This window comes from Aythya marila (genome assembly GCF_965140915.1).
Source record: "Aythya marila genome assembly, chromosome: 17".
Classification (NCBI taxonomy): Eukaryota; Metazoa; Chordata; class Aves; order Anseriformes; family Anatidae; genus Aythya; species Aythya marila.
This window is the reverse complement of record NC_139058.1, coordinates 14,985,824-15,003,255: the sequence shown is the minus strand read 5'-3', so window position 1 is coordinate 15,003,255 and position 17,432 is coordinate 14,985,824.

Here is a 17,432-nt window from a genome sequence, read left to right as displayed (position 1 = left end):
TGGAATTGCATGTTTAACTGCAAGCATTGTAGGAAACTCCGAATCTTCATACTTGTAATTAATTTCTGGCATCCTATTGAAATACAGGTGATCTTAGAAAATAGTGCTATGAGCTTTTGGTAAGAATCAGAACTATTGATTTTGCTGGTGTGCAGAAAATATAAAAATTATGATGGCTTAACTCAAGGTATTTTTTCCCTTTGTTACAGAAAACTTTTGAAAGTGGGGGAATGTATGGGAGACAGGCATTGCTACCTGCTTTTAGGTCAATCCATTTCACACTGACTTGAAATTCTGCCATTAGGTCAATGATAATTGATCAATTCCACTTTTAAAAGTTTCTGGAAAATGTCTCTTGAAAGTAGTGCCTCTAAATTTTCTTTTGTGTTTTAATTAAATTTGATTTCTAAAAATTAAAAAGCTACTTGCTAAAAGAATCACAATTAAAAAGAAGTAAAAAAAGAGGTATCAAAACAAATCAAGTCAAATACTTCTGGTCATGATTTACCAGTGAATGAGAACAAAGGCTGTACCTGAGGCCACATACCTCCCAGTCATGCTGTAGATGGGGTTCGCTACTTCAGTCCTATGGAGTTTAATTTGATTCTGTCCATGTATCATCCCAGGAGGTCTCATAAAAGCATTGTAAAATGCATTTTAGCATCTGTAAGTGGTGTTTTACATTTGACTTGTATATTCTTCAATATTCTCGTTTCTATTCCATATTTGTTGTTTGTGGGTCATTAATCTGATTTATGAACTGATGTTAATGGACATTATTTATTTGTGCACACTCAGATTTTGCACTGCATTGTCAAACAGTAATGCCGTAAAAGAATCCTCCTGGTTCTGCCTAAGAAACGACTCAGGAGTCTAAGGAGTCTATGCTAAGAACTTGAAGGAGAAGCAATTTTTATTCTAATCTAACTGCATCCACTGCAGTTAGCAGTGGACTAGCTAGTGGCTCATTTAGCAGTAGAATTTATGATGATACCTAGACGTAACTTTGATAAAGACAAGACCTTCAGGTTAAAGCTAAAAACATTTATTTTTGGGGGGAGAAAATGAACACCACCTAGAATTATGAACTGCCATGTCCCTCTTGCTCTTCCTCCAAACACTTTTTTGAAAATCTCTCTCTTTTTTTTTTTTTTTTTTTTTTTTTTCAATTAATTATAGTGTTGGAATTGAATTTATCAAGAATTTTACTGAGGTTTTTCTCATTTCTCAATTAGCCCTATGCAGTGTAACTACACTTTTATACCAAATCTTGAGCATTCCCAGCTCCTATAAAAAAAGACAGAAATGTTGAGGGTTGCACTGCAAATATGCAAGTCAAGCTCCCCTCAGCATGACCCCGTGTAACTTGGATACTGCAGTTCCACTCCAGTGAACATTTCATTTGCAGCCCGTGCCATGTCTTCAGAATTTTTTTAAGAGCAAAATGACAAATAATTGCAGGTAATGGTATGCAACTTGCTATCAAATCTATACAGCAGAATGAAGAATGAATGTTAAAAGTAAGGGTGTTTCCCAGTTCATGCTGGGATCTAGTACATATTGGATTTGTTTGTGTTTAAAGAACAAAACCTTGGACTGGATTGTCAGATATTTGTCTTATATTTAAGAGGTAGTATGTGGAAAGACTGAAAAAGCTGCTATAGCTCCATCATACGACATCATATTCTCATGTTCTATTCCTATTCTTACAGGGCTTTCATAACGGGCTGTTTGATTTGAAAAGACCATAATCTCACAGATCTATAAATACCAATGCAATGCAGATGATAGCAAGAAAAAGGACAGATGGTAACAAACAGAAAAACATCATGAGATTCATACAGCTGTTAAAAAGGGCAAATCCCAGCTAGTGTTCAATTTCTTTCAGGATTTGCTTTAGTCATCGTCATAGTGGTTGAGCCTCCATTTGGTTTTCAATGACTTTTGAATCTAGAGTGCCCAAATATTACAGTCAAAATATTTATTACTGAAGAGAGTAATTCCACTGCCAACTAAAGCAGAACCTAATCTTTTTGTAAGCTGACAGCAGGGAATACAGCCCCAAAAGCTGTTACACTGGAAAGATTTGGACTGGTTGTGAATATGGCCTGGAAGAGGACTGATACAGCAAGTCAGAAAACATTCTGATGCAGGTAAACCACTTCATGGGCTTAGAAATGACACCAGAGCTCTGCTCTAGAGGTGGCTCCACTATAGTTTTGAGCAGAGGTGTAGCATTTCTACAGCCATACACATACTCTCTGTTGAACTCAAAGATAGAATTAGTCTTAATTAGATTGCATTTGGAAATCTCAGTTTTTGTGGATAGAAAGTGTTGGAGAAAAACAAATGACTAATTTTTAATTCACACTATTATGCCTTTCAGTTATAGCACATATGCTACATAAGAACAGAGTGCATAAAGATTTCGGCAACACTCAGCTGCAATAGCATATGCTAGTGAATATCTACTTTATTCTGTTTCTTTTTTCAAATTTGTCTTGCAGCTTTAAGTCAACTTCATTAGTATGAGTCTGGTCTCACTGGCAGTTTTACAGTCAGGAATAACATCATAAAAGGTAGCAGAAGTACATCAGTGTAAAATTAGGACATCTGAGATCCAGCATCATATCTGCTATTTGTTTCATTAAAGCACAAAGATTCAGAAGGGAAAAAAATCATACTGGCCAGTCATAAACTTCTTATTTGAAGGTAGATATCTCTTTGGAAAAAGGAAGTCATGAAAATATGATAAAAAACCTAAGTTCAACTTTGACTTCACTTTGCACAGTATGTCAAAGTGCAGATGGGGAAAATGTTCCAATCACCAATCCCAGGTTAAGTGTTTCTTACCTAAGGATTTCAAGATGGAAGAAGAGAAACCTCTGTTTTTCAGTTCATCACGGGATTGTATTGGAGGCAAAGGGTGGGCAGGTGTCTAATGAAAAACTCTACATTAAGAGACTGAGGTTTTTAAGCCACCATTTATAGGAGATGCAGATCTGTCATGCTGACATCTGCCATTAAGAAAGCAGTGGTCTTCCAGTTCACTTTTATGAGAAAGAAGGTTGAGGCAGACTGCCTTGAAAGAGATACAAGCATGAGATGAAACGGACATGATCTTAATGCAGATTCAGGATACAAGTGTACATTTGTTTTCAGAAGTAAAAATGATTAATGGAGTACAAGCATAGGAGACACGAGTGAACTTTAACAAACTCTGTAGCATGCTGAAAGACATGATTTGTGACCTGTAGGCCATTTGTGACCTGTAGGCCATCTCTGTGGGCCATTCCTATCTGCACACCATAAATATGCACACTGGCTACAAAATGAGACAGAAAATTTGGTCCTGGCCTTAAAATCGCTGAACCTCCTCCCTCTTTGTCTTGCCTATCTGTGCATGTCTCACCCCCTTGTTTGGATAATTTATAGGTGTAACCTCTTCATAAGCCAAGCTTGAGGATGGAACATAAGAACATTTTTGGACATCTGTTTGTGTCCTGGTTTCAGTGCAGTTTCACTGAACTGCAGAATTCAGCTGCCATTTAAACATTTCTTTTTCAATCTAGGTGTAGTCAAGTAGGGCAGATGGAAATTTTACCATCCACCCTAAGAAAGAAGCAGTTCTGATTTGCCTGGAGGAGCAGATTAGAGATTAAGCAGAGATCCACTTCTTGTTCCTCTGATTTCATCTCTCTTTTTCTGTAGTGAAGTTGACCTTTCCTTCTACATTCAGCTACTTGAGCAGACTGCAGCAAGGACTGGGAAGCAAGGATCTGAACTAATCCATCTTTCCTTCTTGCCCATCTGCATCAGTTCAGCTGTCTCTGTTCTCTACTCAGGAGCTGTAACCACTGAACAAGACGTGACAGGGCATGGAGTACTCTTGCACTCTCCCCGAGGTCCCTAAATAAGTCTAAGACAATAATGTTTACAACAGCATTTCTTGTATACAGGCTTGTAAATTTAGTTGCCTTTTTAAGCTCTCCTTTTTATCCCTGTTGGTTTTTGACTGTAGGCAGGGCTTGTGTAGATCAGCTTCTGGACCCTGTGGGCATTTTTCATCCAGCGATCGTTTCTTGTAGAACAGCAGCTGGAGTTGAAAAAAATTTTAATTCCAAAGAGGTGTTGAGAACCAGCCTTCTGGTATGTGTTCTTCTCAGGAGAAAACTGATTGTGCTACCAACTACATAGTAACAATTCTGGCAGCCTGTCCCTTCTTTCCTGGGTTAACTGTGAAATCCAGAAAAGAGCTGACAAGGGTGGAAATGTTTCCAGTGTGATTTAGCAAGAGTGGTGACAGTCACAATGCAGTGCCTGGAATGAAGGTCCCTTAGCACCTCTCACATCCTAATTAAGAGCAGGGAATACTGCTTTTAAAATCAGGGGATTGATGTGGTTTTGCTATAATACAGCTTCACTGACTTGATTTTTGTAAGACTGTTCTGGGAAATATGATGAACTATATCCAAAAGGAGCCTATCCTTATTTGTTCTAACTAACCTAATACAGCACAGAGCCTCATTGACTTCTAGTTGCCAATTTAGAAACTATACCAATTTAAAAACCAAATCAAGTATTGATATATTACTGTTTATCAGATATCAGAGCTGTAGTTGAGAAATTTCTAAATGAAAAAAAGCTCTTAAGTCATCAAGCAAAAACAGAAACTACACCACAAAGCTTCCCCAGAAAGAAACATTCCCCGCCCCCCCAAAAAAAAAACATTCGGGAAAAATAATATCCAACTAAACAAGAGCACACAATCTATTCAGATGGAAGGCCTTTTTGTTAACAGATTGTAAACTAGTTTAAAAAAAAAAAAAAAAAAAGAGGGAGAGAGAGAAGAACCCTTTGATTTTAAACTGTAGATAAAAGTTAAACTCACAAAGCAGCTGAGAGGAAGCAGAATGATCAATCATTTCCTTACTTCAAAATGCAGCTAATTGCCTCCAGCACCATTTTAGCACTATGGAACAAAACAGAAATCAAAAACTATTTAATGTCAACACATCTAAACTATAGCAATGGTTTTCACCAAATTATTAGAAATAATTGTCTTTAACTCATTGATGGGACCTGCATTAAATTTCAACTTTACCTAAGCCCTGACAATCCACCAGAAGGCCAAATGCCAATTTTGGTTCCAATGAGAATATTTTTCCTTTTGGATTTCAGAGGTAGCTTTGTTACCTGCATCCATGGAGACCTGTTTTGCTCTCAAGAGCACTTGGCACCTCAGTGAAAAAATTCTATTACATTGTTCTTTCTTTTCCTTCATTGTTATCCGAGTGTTCCAGTAACAATGTATAGTATGGCCAAATGTTTGAGTTACAGCACATCAAAGTTTAAATCATGATTCTGTTCTTTCCTCCCTTCCATTCAGACCTATTTCTACTATTGGCACTAATGATATGGTCAGGGAATTGAAGCCCAAATGTGAGCATATCTTATGTTATCTCAGATCATTTGCAGTAACTGGCATTATATCCCCTTGGCACAGAGCAGCAGTAAGAATATAATCCACTTACATGCACTTCCAAAATCACAGAACATTTTGGCCACTGGTAAAATCCCCATGCATTTCTTGCATACAGTATGTTGTATGTTGTAGGTTAGCTGAGATTCTTCTTATGACTTTTTTTTTTTTTTTTTTTTTTTTCCCCACAGGGATATGTTTATCAGCTGAATCAACTTTTGCCAAAGAAAGAGTTGGGAAAGGTAGTCACATAAGAATTATGGTGCATAAGGATTCACATCTTGCTTTCCACCAGGCTGCAAGTTTCCTATTCTGTTTTGTTTTGTTTTGAAGTGTGTGAGGAATTTTTAAACTCTAAGGAGAAAATGAAGGTCTTCAGCTCTCCCTATTGAAAAGGGAATGTATATTTTTTGAAAATGCAAACATTTTTCAACCATAGAAAAATCAGTTTCTGCCCACTTCTGTCAGATCCCCACCTTAGAGCTCCAAATTTCCTCCAGTGAGGGCTGTGGGATGCATATAGCACTTCTCAGGCAGTTCATTACAATATTTTCATAATCAATCTTGACTTTCTCCCCAGGGGCATGTATGCTGTACTATGAAATGGAGTGAGAATATGTGTTTAGCCATGAATTTTAATTGTATCTAGTAGTTCAATGGCCGTTTTTCCTCTCCAACTTTAGTGTTTTCCTTTCAGAAGTGTTCATTGTACAGGCATCTGCCTGCAGCTCTGTTTAAAACAGTTAGGTTTCACACAGGCACTCTTTGTTCTCACTTTTGTTTTAAGTGTAAAAGTGGGTTCTTGGTTGATAAAATATATCCAATATATCAAATGATGGCAATTATTTAAAAGCAGCAGTTTCCAAATAACATTTTTACTGCTCACAATTAGCTTCTTAGCTATTTTTGACATTAGATTATGGTTCGGAGCCATTGCAGTGACTGTTGTTTGAATCCGGAAGGATTCTACCTCCCTGAGTCCAAAGCCTAGAGCAGGACAGTCTGGCTGTGAAGCAGGAGTATGATATACTGTCCTGTGGTTCCCTATCTACTGCATTCTACTACCAACATGATCTTTATATCTGCAGTGTACAAGAGTACACAACTTCATTAAAGGGTTACTAAAGATACTACTGCACATTCCCCCTCTTCAAAACACTTCTAAATGACATCAAAAGCCAGAGAGAACAAGGAAAATCTTTTTAAATAGAGTGGAATATTTGTCAGAAAAGAATGGAGGTATTATCTGCAAGTTTTGGAGGAGTTATTAAACAACAAATAAAAATGAGACGATGCCCAATACAGTTAAAAATTCAACTGAAAATCCTCATTGCATTAATCACTTTGGTTGATAGAATATGCCTCCTAATCCTTCTCTCCTGTACTATCCTGTTACCCCCCCCCCCCCAGCCAGATCACTCTTCCTCCACTCCCACTCTCACACTCTCTCTTGTCTCTTGCATTTCATCAGTGTTCATCAGCACTGCCCTGCAACAGGAGAATTATCGCTCTTCCCTCTGTGCCAAGGGAAATGCAGGTGAAAAGGGTAATGATTGCCACAGCTTTTGTTGGTCATGATTTAGGCCTTGGCTCAGAAAGCACTTTTGAGACATATGATGCTCTATGCGTGTGAACTCAGTATAGAACAACAGTATGACTCTGAGGGTAAAGTAAGGATACAGCTGTGAAAAGGATAGGTATATCCACATTTTACAAGAAATGGCAAAACTATTATTGCAGAGTTTTCCACCACGGAACTGATAGGCCTGAGGGCAGCTGAGCTATTACTAGTGGCACCGGGGAACTGCTGGAGCCCTGTCAGTGCAGTGTGTTTGAGAACTGCCCGGACAGTGCCCCAGGTGGGCTGCAAGCCTGCACATTTAGAGATTGCCTTCCAGGGTACACAGAAGCCCAAGCTTGAGAGGACATCCAGGGACACAGTAGAGCAACAACACAACACCAGAGAAAATGGTCTAAGGCAGGCAGCATGAACAGCTCTCTGAAAGTGACTCTTTTTTCTCTTTGGCATTTATTTGAAATTCCTATGAATTGCTTAGAATAGAGCCTCACCTCTGTAATGTCAAAGATGGGTGAAATATACGTCATCGGCCTCCTTTAACACTTCCTTATCCACACTGGTGCTCTGAATAATCCTTCTTAAGATTATTATTCAATTAGTTAATTAAAGATTAATAATTAATTAAGATTATGTTTTTGGATAGAGATCTTCCACAGACTCTTCTAGAGGACAAAAAAAAAAAAAAAGCCAATGAACTTTTTTTTTTCTTTTCTTTTTTTTCTCCCTTGGGGCAGCTTGAGAAGGTTGATATGATTTCAGTGATTTCTTTCAGTTTTACACTTCAAATTCCATCCTCTTTGCTAAAAAAGAAGTCTCCTCTGTCATTAATTTTAGCACATTTTTCTAAAAACATTATGTCTCTTTAGCACTCCTCTTTTGTTGTCATATCACAAGTCTAATTGACAAGTCTGTCAGGCCTGGGGCCTGACCAGCATAAGATGTTCTGTCTCATCATATAATTACCAATACCACCAGCAAGGGATTTTCATACAGATTGAAGACAAGATTAACAACTGAAGTTAACAGAAGAAAAACACTTAAAACTTGCTTTGGCACCCTTTGAAGTCAATAGGCATATTTTGATTGGATTCATCAGACCGGATCAAGCCTGTAAAACATTCTCTGAAAGATGTTTAGTGCCCCAAGCCCTTACCAATAGATGAGCACATGAGAGAAATCTTTTTTTGTTGTTTGTTTGTTTGTTTGTTTGCTACTGCCATATCTTTTTACTTTACCAACTCTCATGTACTTCAGTGCCCAGAGACTGCCACATCATTCCCCTTCCCTAACTCATTCACTCAAGGGGAGAATCAAACTGGTGTCTCTGACTGTATTTTGTCTCCCTCTTTCCCCTCTCACTGCTTTTTGACTTTATCCCGTAGCATTAAACGGAAACGCTATTGCTCAACTGTCCTACTAACGCAACAAATGAAAAGTACATCTCAGAGGAAGCAAACACCTTCAGCAGTTTAAAATGCATTCATATTTATGTTGCACAAAAAGATGAACTACATTCATTTGAAATGAGGAGCTAATGTAAGGTAGGTCAAATATCTGAGGCTCAGAGGAAGTGTTGTTTTCACAGTCCGTTATAGTGTATGTTACTCGTGAGCCACATGAATCCATGAAAAATGAATGCCCTTGCCTTGCAGAAAATAATCCAAGTAGCTAAATTAGGGTTCACTTTACCTCCAGCACCTTCAGGTATTTGTCAGAATTCCCTTGACATGCATTCCAATTTGCCAGATTAAATTCATAATATTATTGTATTCATAATCATATGATCATTCATAGAACTGTACTGGGTCTGGCTGGGATGTTAACTTTCCCTGCAGCAGCCCATACAGTGCTGTGCTCTGCACTTGTAGCTAGAACAGTAGTGTTATCACACCAGTGTTGTGTCTGCTGCTGAGCAGTGCTGGCACAGCATCAGGACTCTCTCTAACCCTCCAAGGGGGTGGGCAAAAAAGTGAGACAAGAAACAGCACCAGGGCAGCTGACCTAAACCAACCAAAGGGATATTCCATACCATGTGATGTCACACTCAGCAATAAAAGGTGGAAACAGGAAGAAAAGGGGAGGGGTGGGCTCTTGCTGTGAAAACATCGGTCCTCCTCCTGAACACCGGCTACATGTGTTGAGGCCCTGCTTCAAGAATGTAGTCAAGCATTGCTCATTTGTGGGAAGCAGAGAGTAATTTCTTTCCTCTGCACTTCCACATAGCCTTTATTTTTTTCCCCCCTTTTTCCCTTTCTCCCTCCCTTTTCCCCTTTCCTTTTTTTTTTTTTTTTTTCCTTTAGTTAAATTGTTTAGTCAATAATAATCTTTCCTTAATAATAATAATTATTATTATTATTATTTTTCCCTTTAATTAAATTATCCTTATCTCAACCCTAGAGTTGTTCTTTACTTTACTTCTTCCCCTCCTCATTTAAGGAGGAGGAGTGTGAGAGCGTTGTGGTATTTAGCTGCCTAGCACGGTAAAACCACCACAAGAACAAAGGTAAAATATTCAGGGAAGTCAGTTTTTGAGCACAGAAACTGTCCTCTTTGTTCAGTGTTTGTGCATCATTTATTTTAGTTGGAACATGAATGTAATGTTGACGGCAGACAATGGTATTACCCCAAATTATCATGGTGATAACCTTGGCAGATAAAAAATTCCATCTGCTTTTTAGGGTTTTACTCAAAGACTGTTTCAGTTGGTGGGAAAGTCACCATTGACTGCAATAGGCCTCTGGATCAGGACCCTCCAGAAAGATCTTTTCCTGAAAGGATCCTCGCAGACATAAGTACCAACATCTCTCTGGAACTGAGCTTAATTACTTTGAAATCTATAGGCCTGTATTTCTTCGATTTCATCATGGATTTAGTGAGAGATTCTATGTTGTTTCCTTTCTACTGAAAATATTTAAACACATGCAAAGCACTATTTTATTCTCTCTCTTTCTAATTTCCTTGCTCAGGTTATATGTCCCAAATGGGTCAAAATAGAATAGAACAGGGATAAATGAAAGATTATTAAAAGAAGGAAATATTCGCCTGATTACTTCTTTACTTCTCTGTCCACTGTTATGCCTTGCTTTCATGGCTCTTAATGATCACTTTTATCATGAGCTGTAAGACACTCATATGACATTGTTGACCCAGTTTTTGGTTCTTTGCTGCATAGGATCCTGGTGTCATAAGATAACAACCTCTTTCAGTCAATACAGGCTGGAAGTATAATAGTTGAACATCAGCCAACCTAAATTGAAAGTCTGTCAGCAGACAAAATGCAGTACTGGAGACTGAATGGACTAGAAGTAACAGAGTGAAGTGAAACACAATTAAATATGCCGGAGCTATTTTTGAATTTATTGAAATTGGACACAATTGAATGGAAAAGCGTCAAGATAGATTCAATTATGCTAGAGATGGACAAGTGAAGCTGCATATCTGGGGCAATCATGATATGTCTGAATTTTGAAAAGGTCAAGATCTTTCAGTCCTGTAGTTTGGTTTAACCAAAGAAGAAATGGGGCTATCAGAAATAATGACAGCTGCAAGTAGCCCACACAGCCCTGAGACCTTCAGAAAGAAGAGTGGATAAGGGAGTAGGCATGGGTTCCTTGGAAGATGATGAAAGGGAAAATGTTATAATTAAAATTAAAATCACAAGGAGAAATCACAACACAGACTTGCTTCTTTTGCATCTTCAGTACCATGGTGGTGAGAAAGCAACTATGATCTGTCTGGGAAACACTAACACAACATAATGGTCATTACCAGTCTCTAGAATTGATCTGTGGATTTTGCTGTGAGTACCTATGGCTTCAGATGTCAGCAGCAGTGGATTAATCCAATTTTTATAGACAAAATGAAGTTGCTACACACAGAAACTGCTAGCCTTGTCTGAGAATTTCATTTTGATGTGAATCTGTTGCTCCTTCAAAAGTACATAGCTACATCCATATTGCTGAATAAATGCTCAGTTTAACACTAGTCATGGCTGAGCTAGTCCCGGCATTTTGAGACCAAACTGCTTGTATGTGCTCTTGTACTTTGCTCTAATCTTTGAGAAGATACAACAAAAGTGTAAGAAGTTCTTTTGGTCTCAGTCCAGTTCAGCAGGCAACTTCTAAGCTTTAACACATTATTCCCAAGAGAAGTGAGACTTGCACTACATAGAACAAGTAACTGCAAATTAAGAAGTGTAAAATGTGTTCAGGAAGAAGGATATTGAAGCTAGCATCACTCCTTTCAGCGCAGCCCTGCACATCATAAGCCACTGCAAAACAGACCTGTCCATTGCAGATTTCCATGAAAATGTTATGGAAGCTCCTCCTGAGCAGGTTGTTTAGGTTGGGATCCCACATAAACCAGTATCAACCATCATCATAGTCAAGAAGAAGAGGGGAAGGTAATCAATCCAAAAGATTGATTATCCTTGTGTTTTAGAAATCTACCAGTGTCTCCTAAAGAAAGCTGGGTGATATGCTTTATATCACTGAAGCTCAAGTTAATGTCATTAACATCAAGAACTGTGTGGAAATTTGGCCCCAGTGTCCTTCCTAAATTTATGCTCCTCTTCATGGAAGGATCACCCTGGGGGGTCACTGCCAACAGTGCTCAGTGGCTGGAAAGCTAAGCAACTACACACTGTATAGTGCCCAAATTAACTGTTAAAATTGCTCCCTATGTTTCAGTCCTTTTGTACTTTTTGAATTGAATTACTGCTTTCAATTTTTCCATACATAATTTGATTATTACTGGTAGCATCCATGATTAAGGCTTGTAAAAGCAAAAAATTACAGATCAAAGGGCTTGAACTCAATTTTCTAGTTTTTGTTCAGGAGACTCATGAAACTGAACACAGAAATTTTGAAACACGCTGGTTAGTTATTTCTTGCTCTTAATCAATTAAACCTCTTATAGGTATTTGGATGAACTATAAAGTTTTTAAAGTTCATTCCAGATCACATAAATAGATAAATGAAGAGAAACTATAAAATCATCCTTCCTAGGTAGAATACATAAAAATGGCAAACACTTAAATTTTCTTTTGATAACCTATTTAGTAATATTTATTTAATGATTGCCCAATTCTACTACTAAAACATTCTTTAATAACTCATAAAGCATATTTTATGCCAGACATGAGATTTAATGCCATCACACTGGGAGGAAAATCTATCTTGACATGAAGCTTCTGAAAGCAGTGGGAAAAAATGAAGCTGCAATTTTTGGAAGGGAAAGATATTCTTTTTATTGAAGTAAATGCTTTCTACCAGCTTCTTCACCTGTGTACAGTAGCCAGGCAGCTATTATATGCAATTCAAGTCTGTCAGTTGAAGAGCATGATGCATATTAGAGTGGGTAAAAGTAGTTGTGAGCAAGTTAAATTTAGACTTTATTACCTGCATTATGTTAATGCCTCTAGGTGCTAACAGATTGAAACCCGTTGTGATAGACACTGTACAAGCACATAGCAAGACAGAAGTCATTCAGGGCATGGAATGAATCAAAATAGAGAAGACAGAAAAAGGGTAGGAGGTTTGGGGATGAAAGCAGAGAAAAATAAAGGAGCTGGCAGAGCCAAGGGAAAAAAATGATTTATGAATTTTTTTTGGCAAAAAATATATTTCATCTGTAAGTGAGCATTTGTCAAAGCTGTAAAATGTTTTCGTGAGCTATATTCTTCCCTTGGCATGTGAAAGAGAGACCTGCCAGATAATGTAGACCAAGGTTCAAATCTGGTTTTCAAGGATTAAAAGACTTGGATCTTTAATCTCCAGAAGAGTGACCTAATGGCCAGGCTACTGCGGTTCCTTCTCCCCCAAGATTTTTTCTTGAAGACAAAACAGTGAGGTTTTTCAAAACTTCACAGGATTTTGTGGCATAGGAAAATGATTTTCAAAACATCTCTCACCAGAGGCATCAACCTATACTTCCAGAGGATTCCCCTGCTGTCCCTGGCCCTATGCTCTCCCCAGTGGACTGTACGGTCTTACACTTTACAAGTGCTGTTTTTTTGGTTTTGTTCTTTGTTGTTGTTCTTTATTCTTTCCCTTGTTGTTGTTTTTATTATTCCTAACCAGAAAAGTCACTGCTTCCTTTGGAGTTTAGCATTCTATTCAGACCTTATTAAGCAAATAGCTACAAGTTTATAAACTTTCCTAAGTACACCTACAGGGACTCTCTTTTTGTTAAGACTTAGAGCTGGTAAAATAGTTCACTGACAGCTCTGACCTCAGCTTCATTCAATATGGTACAAGATGTAGTAGAGTTTCACACAGAAATTCAAAACATATGAAGATTATGTAATAGATTACACAGATCTAATAATAGCAGTTATTGAGCTCTGACATGACATGATGGTAACGTGAAGCTGTGACAAAGGATTCAGGGAAGCAAAAACTGATACTGATTTACTGATATACTGATTATGGTCATATACTGTTTTATTCAATGTCTAAATATTTGCACAGAATGATTTAATACAAGAAGACGCAGAACATGTATATGTTTAGATATCAGATTAGTAGCTGACAACCTCCATCATATCATGGCTGTATTTCTCTGGCTGTTATACAATTTCCATTGTAATGTCCTGAAAGGTGACTATCGCACAGTGACAGAAAAAAGAGTTTCCATGTTTGAGGATTTGGAATGGTTGTCATCACTCAATGGTTTGAGGCTTCTCTCTAGCCTTGCTTTGCAAAGATATTAAGAAATATTCCTCCAGGAGCTGCCTAATTCCACATTGCAGCAGCAAATGAAGACCTGTCATTCTGGTGAGTTTTGTTTTGAAGCTTAAACAATGGCTGATGGCATGCCTGAAGGAATGCAAGTCTCTCTGAACTATGTCTATGTTTCCCCAGAATTCCTTATATTTCAGCAGGAGAAAAATTGAATTCTCTTTTTCCACCCCCCTTCCAATTGTATCTGTACTGTCTGGATACCCGTGAGGCTGTCTGATGTCACTACAGGGTAAGTTGTAAAATTAGATGCATCAGAACTGTTTTCCTCTGGCAAGTTAATTTTAACAACAGTGTGGCTATAAACAGTGTCTTCAACTTTACCATGCTTAATAAGGGCAGCAGAAAAGCTTGATGAATGTAATGGTAGGCTGTGTCTTGGATCTATCAATGACTATTTATATTCTGCAGTATTGAAATACAAAATGGATGGAAAAGTGACATTTAACATATCACTTTTTTTTTTTTTTTTTTTTGTCATGATCACATTTTGACAACAATATGGAGTCAAGAAGAACTAATTCCAGTCTAGTTCCAAGCGCAGAATAAAGTACAATACTTTACTTTTTTTTTTTTTTTTTTTTTTTTTTTAAAAAAGCTCCTTTTTCTGTACCTCTCAGAAAGACAAACCATTTTCTTGTTTTATGATGAAACAATCTGACCTTCCTGATATATTCATTCTGCTGGGTCCTGCTTTGAATATTCAACTGTCTCAAACCTTGCAGAACCCAAACAATCATTGTGCAGCTCTAGATACATTTACTCACCAAACCAACCTGCTCATTTCTTGTTGCAACCTGGATTCCTGGGGACTGAAGAGAAGATGTAATTCCAGTGCATTGCTAGTTCTGTACAAGAAAACAGTTTTCCACGATTAAATGCTAATAAAGAGCCATTTAAATAGCTAATATTTTCCAAACCACCCTCCTAACTAGTTCCTTAATTTTCATAAGTTTGTGAAGAACTGACATACCAAAGTAAAAGGGGTTAAACCAAGCATTCAGATCAAGTCCATGAACACTGTCATGAAAACAATCGTGTAAAACAAAACATCTAAAATGGTCACAGTTTGGAGCTGGAATATGTGCCAGCAGCAAATAAGTTATATGGCCAAGGTGAATACCAAGAACACTGCTTTGCAATTCTCTATAGCAAGTTATATGGCCCCTATTCATATAAAAGCCTCCGAAATTGCTTATCCTCACATGGAGAGTGAAGTAATATTTTCCCTTCATTAAGACAGAGGGACCAAGAGATTAGACCAACACAAAATGTATTTAGCCACTTTCTATTGAAATGGCATTAAGGCAGAATTAGAACAAGCAACATGTTTACATAATTTATTTACCTATATTGCTAATAAAACTTAACAAAAACATACTAGGGATCTACAGTCTGAGCATCTTTTGCCATCTGATAGCTCAGCAAAGGTAAATCAGGGTATCTACCAAATACACTCCTACATTTGGTAGGCCCCTCACCCTTTTTGTTTCTTAGTGACTGATTAATATTTATGCAAACCACCACTTCAATTAGAAACCTAGTGGGATTAATTGGATGAAAAAATACTTTCAATGCAGTAGATAAAGGGAAAAAAAATCAAAGAGAGCTTTTCTCTTTTTGTCTATTGCCATCAAAATAATGCAGGCAGTTACAGGTTTAGTACAGGGATGTACCCTACAGTGTTTCCAAACTAATAACCTTTGAAACAGATTTCCAACCTTGGAGAGGTAGCAGAATACACAAGGGAGAAAGATTTGATTTAAGATGAACACTGGCTCATGCACTCATTAAAGCAGCCTGCTCTACAACACAATGTCACAAGGTTGCATCCAACTTCTATACTCTGAACAATCCCTGTTTTGATTTTTTTTTTTTACCCCCTCAACTCCATGGGCTGCATGAAGTGAAGCTGGTGCCTTGATCTTGGAATATCAGATCATTAGAAGTGGGTGCAAAAGGCTGCTATAGCCACATTGAAAGCTATCCTGCGGTACCATGGCTGTGTGTAAGGGATTGCATGCACATGTACAGCAAGGGGCTTCAAATCTCAGTTTTGTTTTTTTTGCCATCGAACTTCTAATGGATTTCACACTGAGATTTCAGTTAACATTTTTGTGCACACACATTTGATAGGTTGGTTCATGTTTAAAACGCTTAAAAAAAAAAAAAAAAGGGTATATAAAGAGGAAAAAGAGCTTCAGGTGCCTCCAGGATGGATGAAAGTCCTTGCTGCAGTCTGAAAGTCACAGAATTCCTCCTTCTTCCTGACTGAATTCCAGTGGGCTCATGTAACGTATCTCCTAGAGATCACAAACTTCCCCAGTAGCATGAAAAACTGAAGATCATGGACAGGATCTTCATGTTTTCAGACTTTGTTAGAACAAAAATACATTGTTTACTAAATGCACCCTAACTTGATGCTTTGTCCAGTAGCCTTTTCTCACCAAGAACATGGGGCCCTGCCACAGGCAGGCTGAGGAATTTCACCTCCCTGAGTGCACAGATATGGACTGATGCCGATCCTAGACTAGCTGATGTTTGCACTAATTTCCTTCTATTGTGGATTAGGTGATATATTCCCTGGATGTAAAAAAATGGGGTAGATTTTATCCTGTCAGCCTCTAGTGTACTGGTGCTCCCCTACATTATTTTATCTAAACACCTTCAAAGAGCACCAAACATAATGGGGAAGTACGTCTAGTTTGCTAAGCTTAGTTACAAATATGACAGTCAGTCTCCATATTCACAAGAAGTGTTTCCCAAACCTTTCTCATTTTGAGCACTCCATGCTGACTTAAATTTTTACTCAAAAGTCAGATAAATCTGCTGTTAAGGTTTAGATCTGAATCTCCAAGCATGCTGAGAACAACATCTGGGTATTCACACAACAGCTTAGATCAGAATCATTCATTAATGTAATTCTGGGCATTTCAACTAGTGTGAATAATGGTCTGGTGGTCTGCACTCAGACTTCTTCAGTGTTCTTATGGTAAGGGCTGCATGGCAAGGAAAAGCCTAGCTTATGACCTGTTCTTCAATAGCAGTTTCATTACCACACCTGCAGCCACATGAACCATTAATTACTCCCCTCATTCCAGTTTTCTCCACCTCCATGTAGCTGCAACAAGAAGAGTTCATGTTCATTGTTCAGAATTTACAGCTTCACTTTTTAAAATCCAGCTTAAATATAACAAAGGAAGAAATCACTTGCTGTGGGTTTTAATATTACCACTATATTTAGACAAAGGCTTAACAATCCTTCAATTGCAAGATAGTTGCACAGAATCCACTTTCATAAGATGCAAACTCACTATCAGTAGGTATTATGCATAAAGAAAAATCTCACTAGGCTCATACTCCTGAAAATAAAGATGCAATAAGACCTCTGCCATTAAAGAGAGCATTGCAAACATGTATTTTCATTTTATTTTGTAATTTTTCATTCGTATCTCCAGCACTATATCATTTATGCAAAAAACTTAACCATGGAGTGTGATATTTAGAATTGAACCCATGGAATACATGCTGCTCTTATTTACACCCAAGAAGCCTGAGTGGAGCCAACCTGCATCTGAGTGAGAAGAAGAGCAAGACCTGATCCACTTCTACATGCATTAGTTTCCCAGTC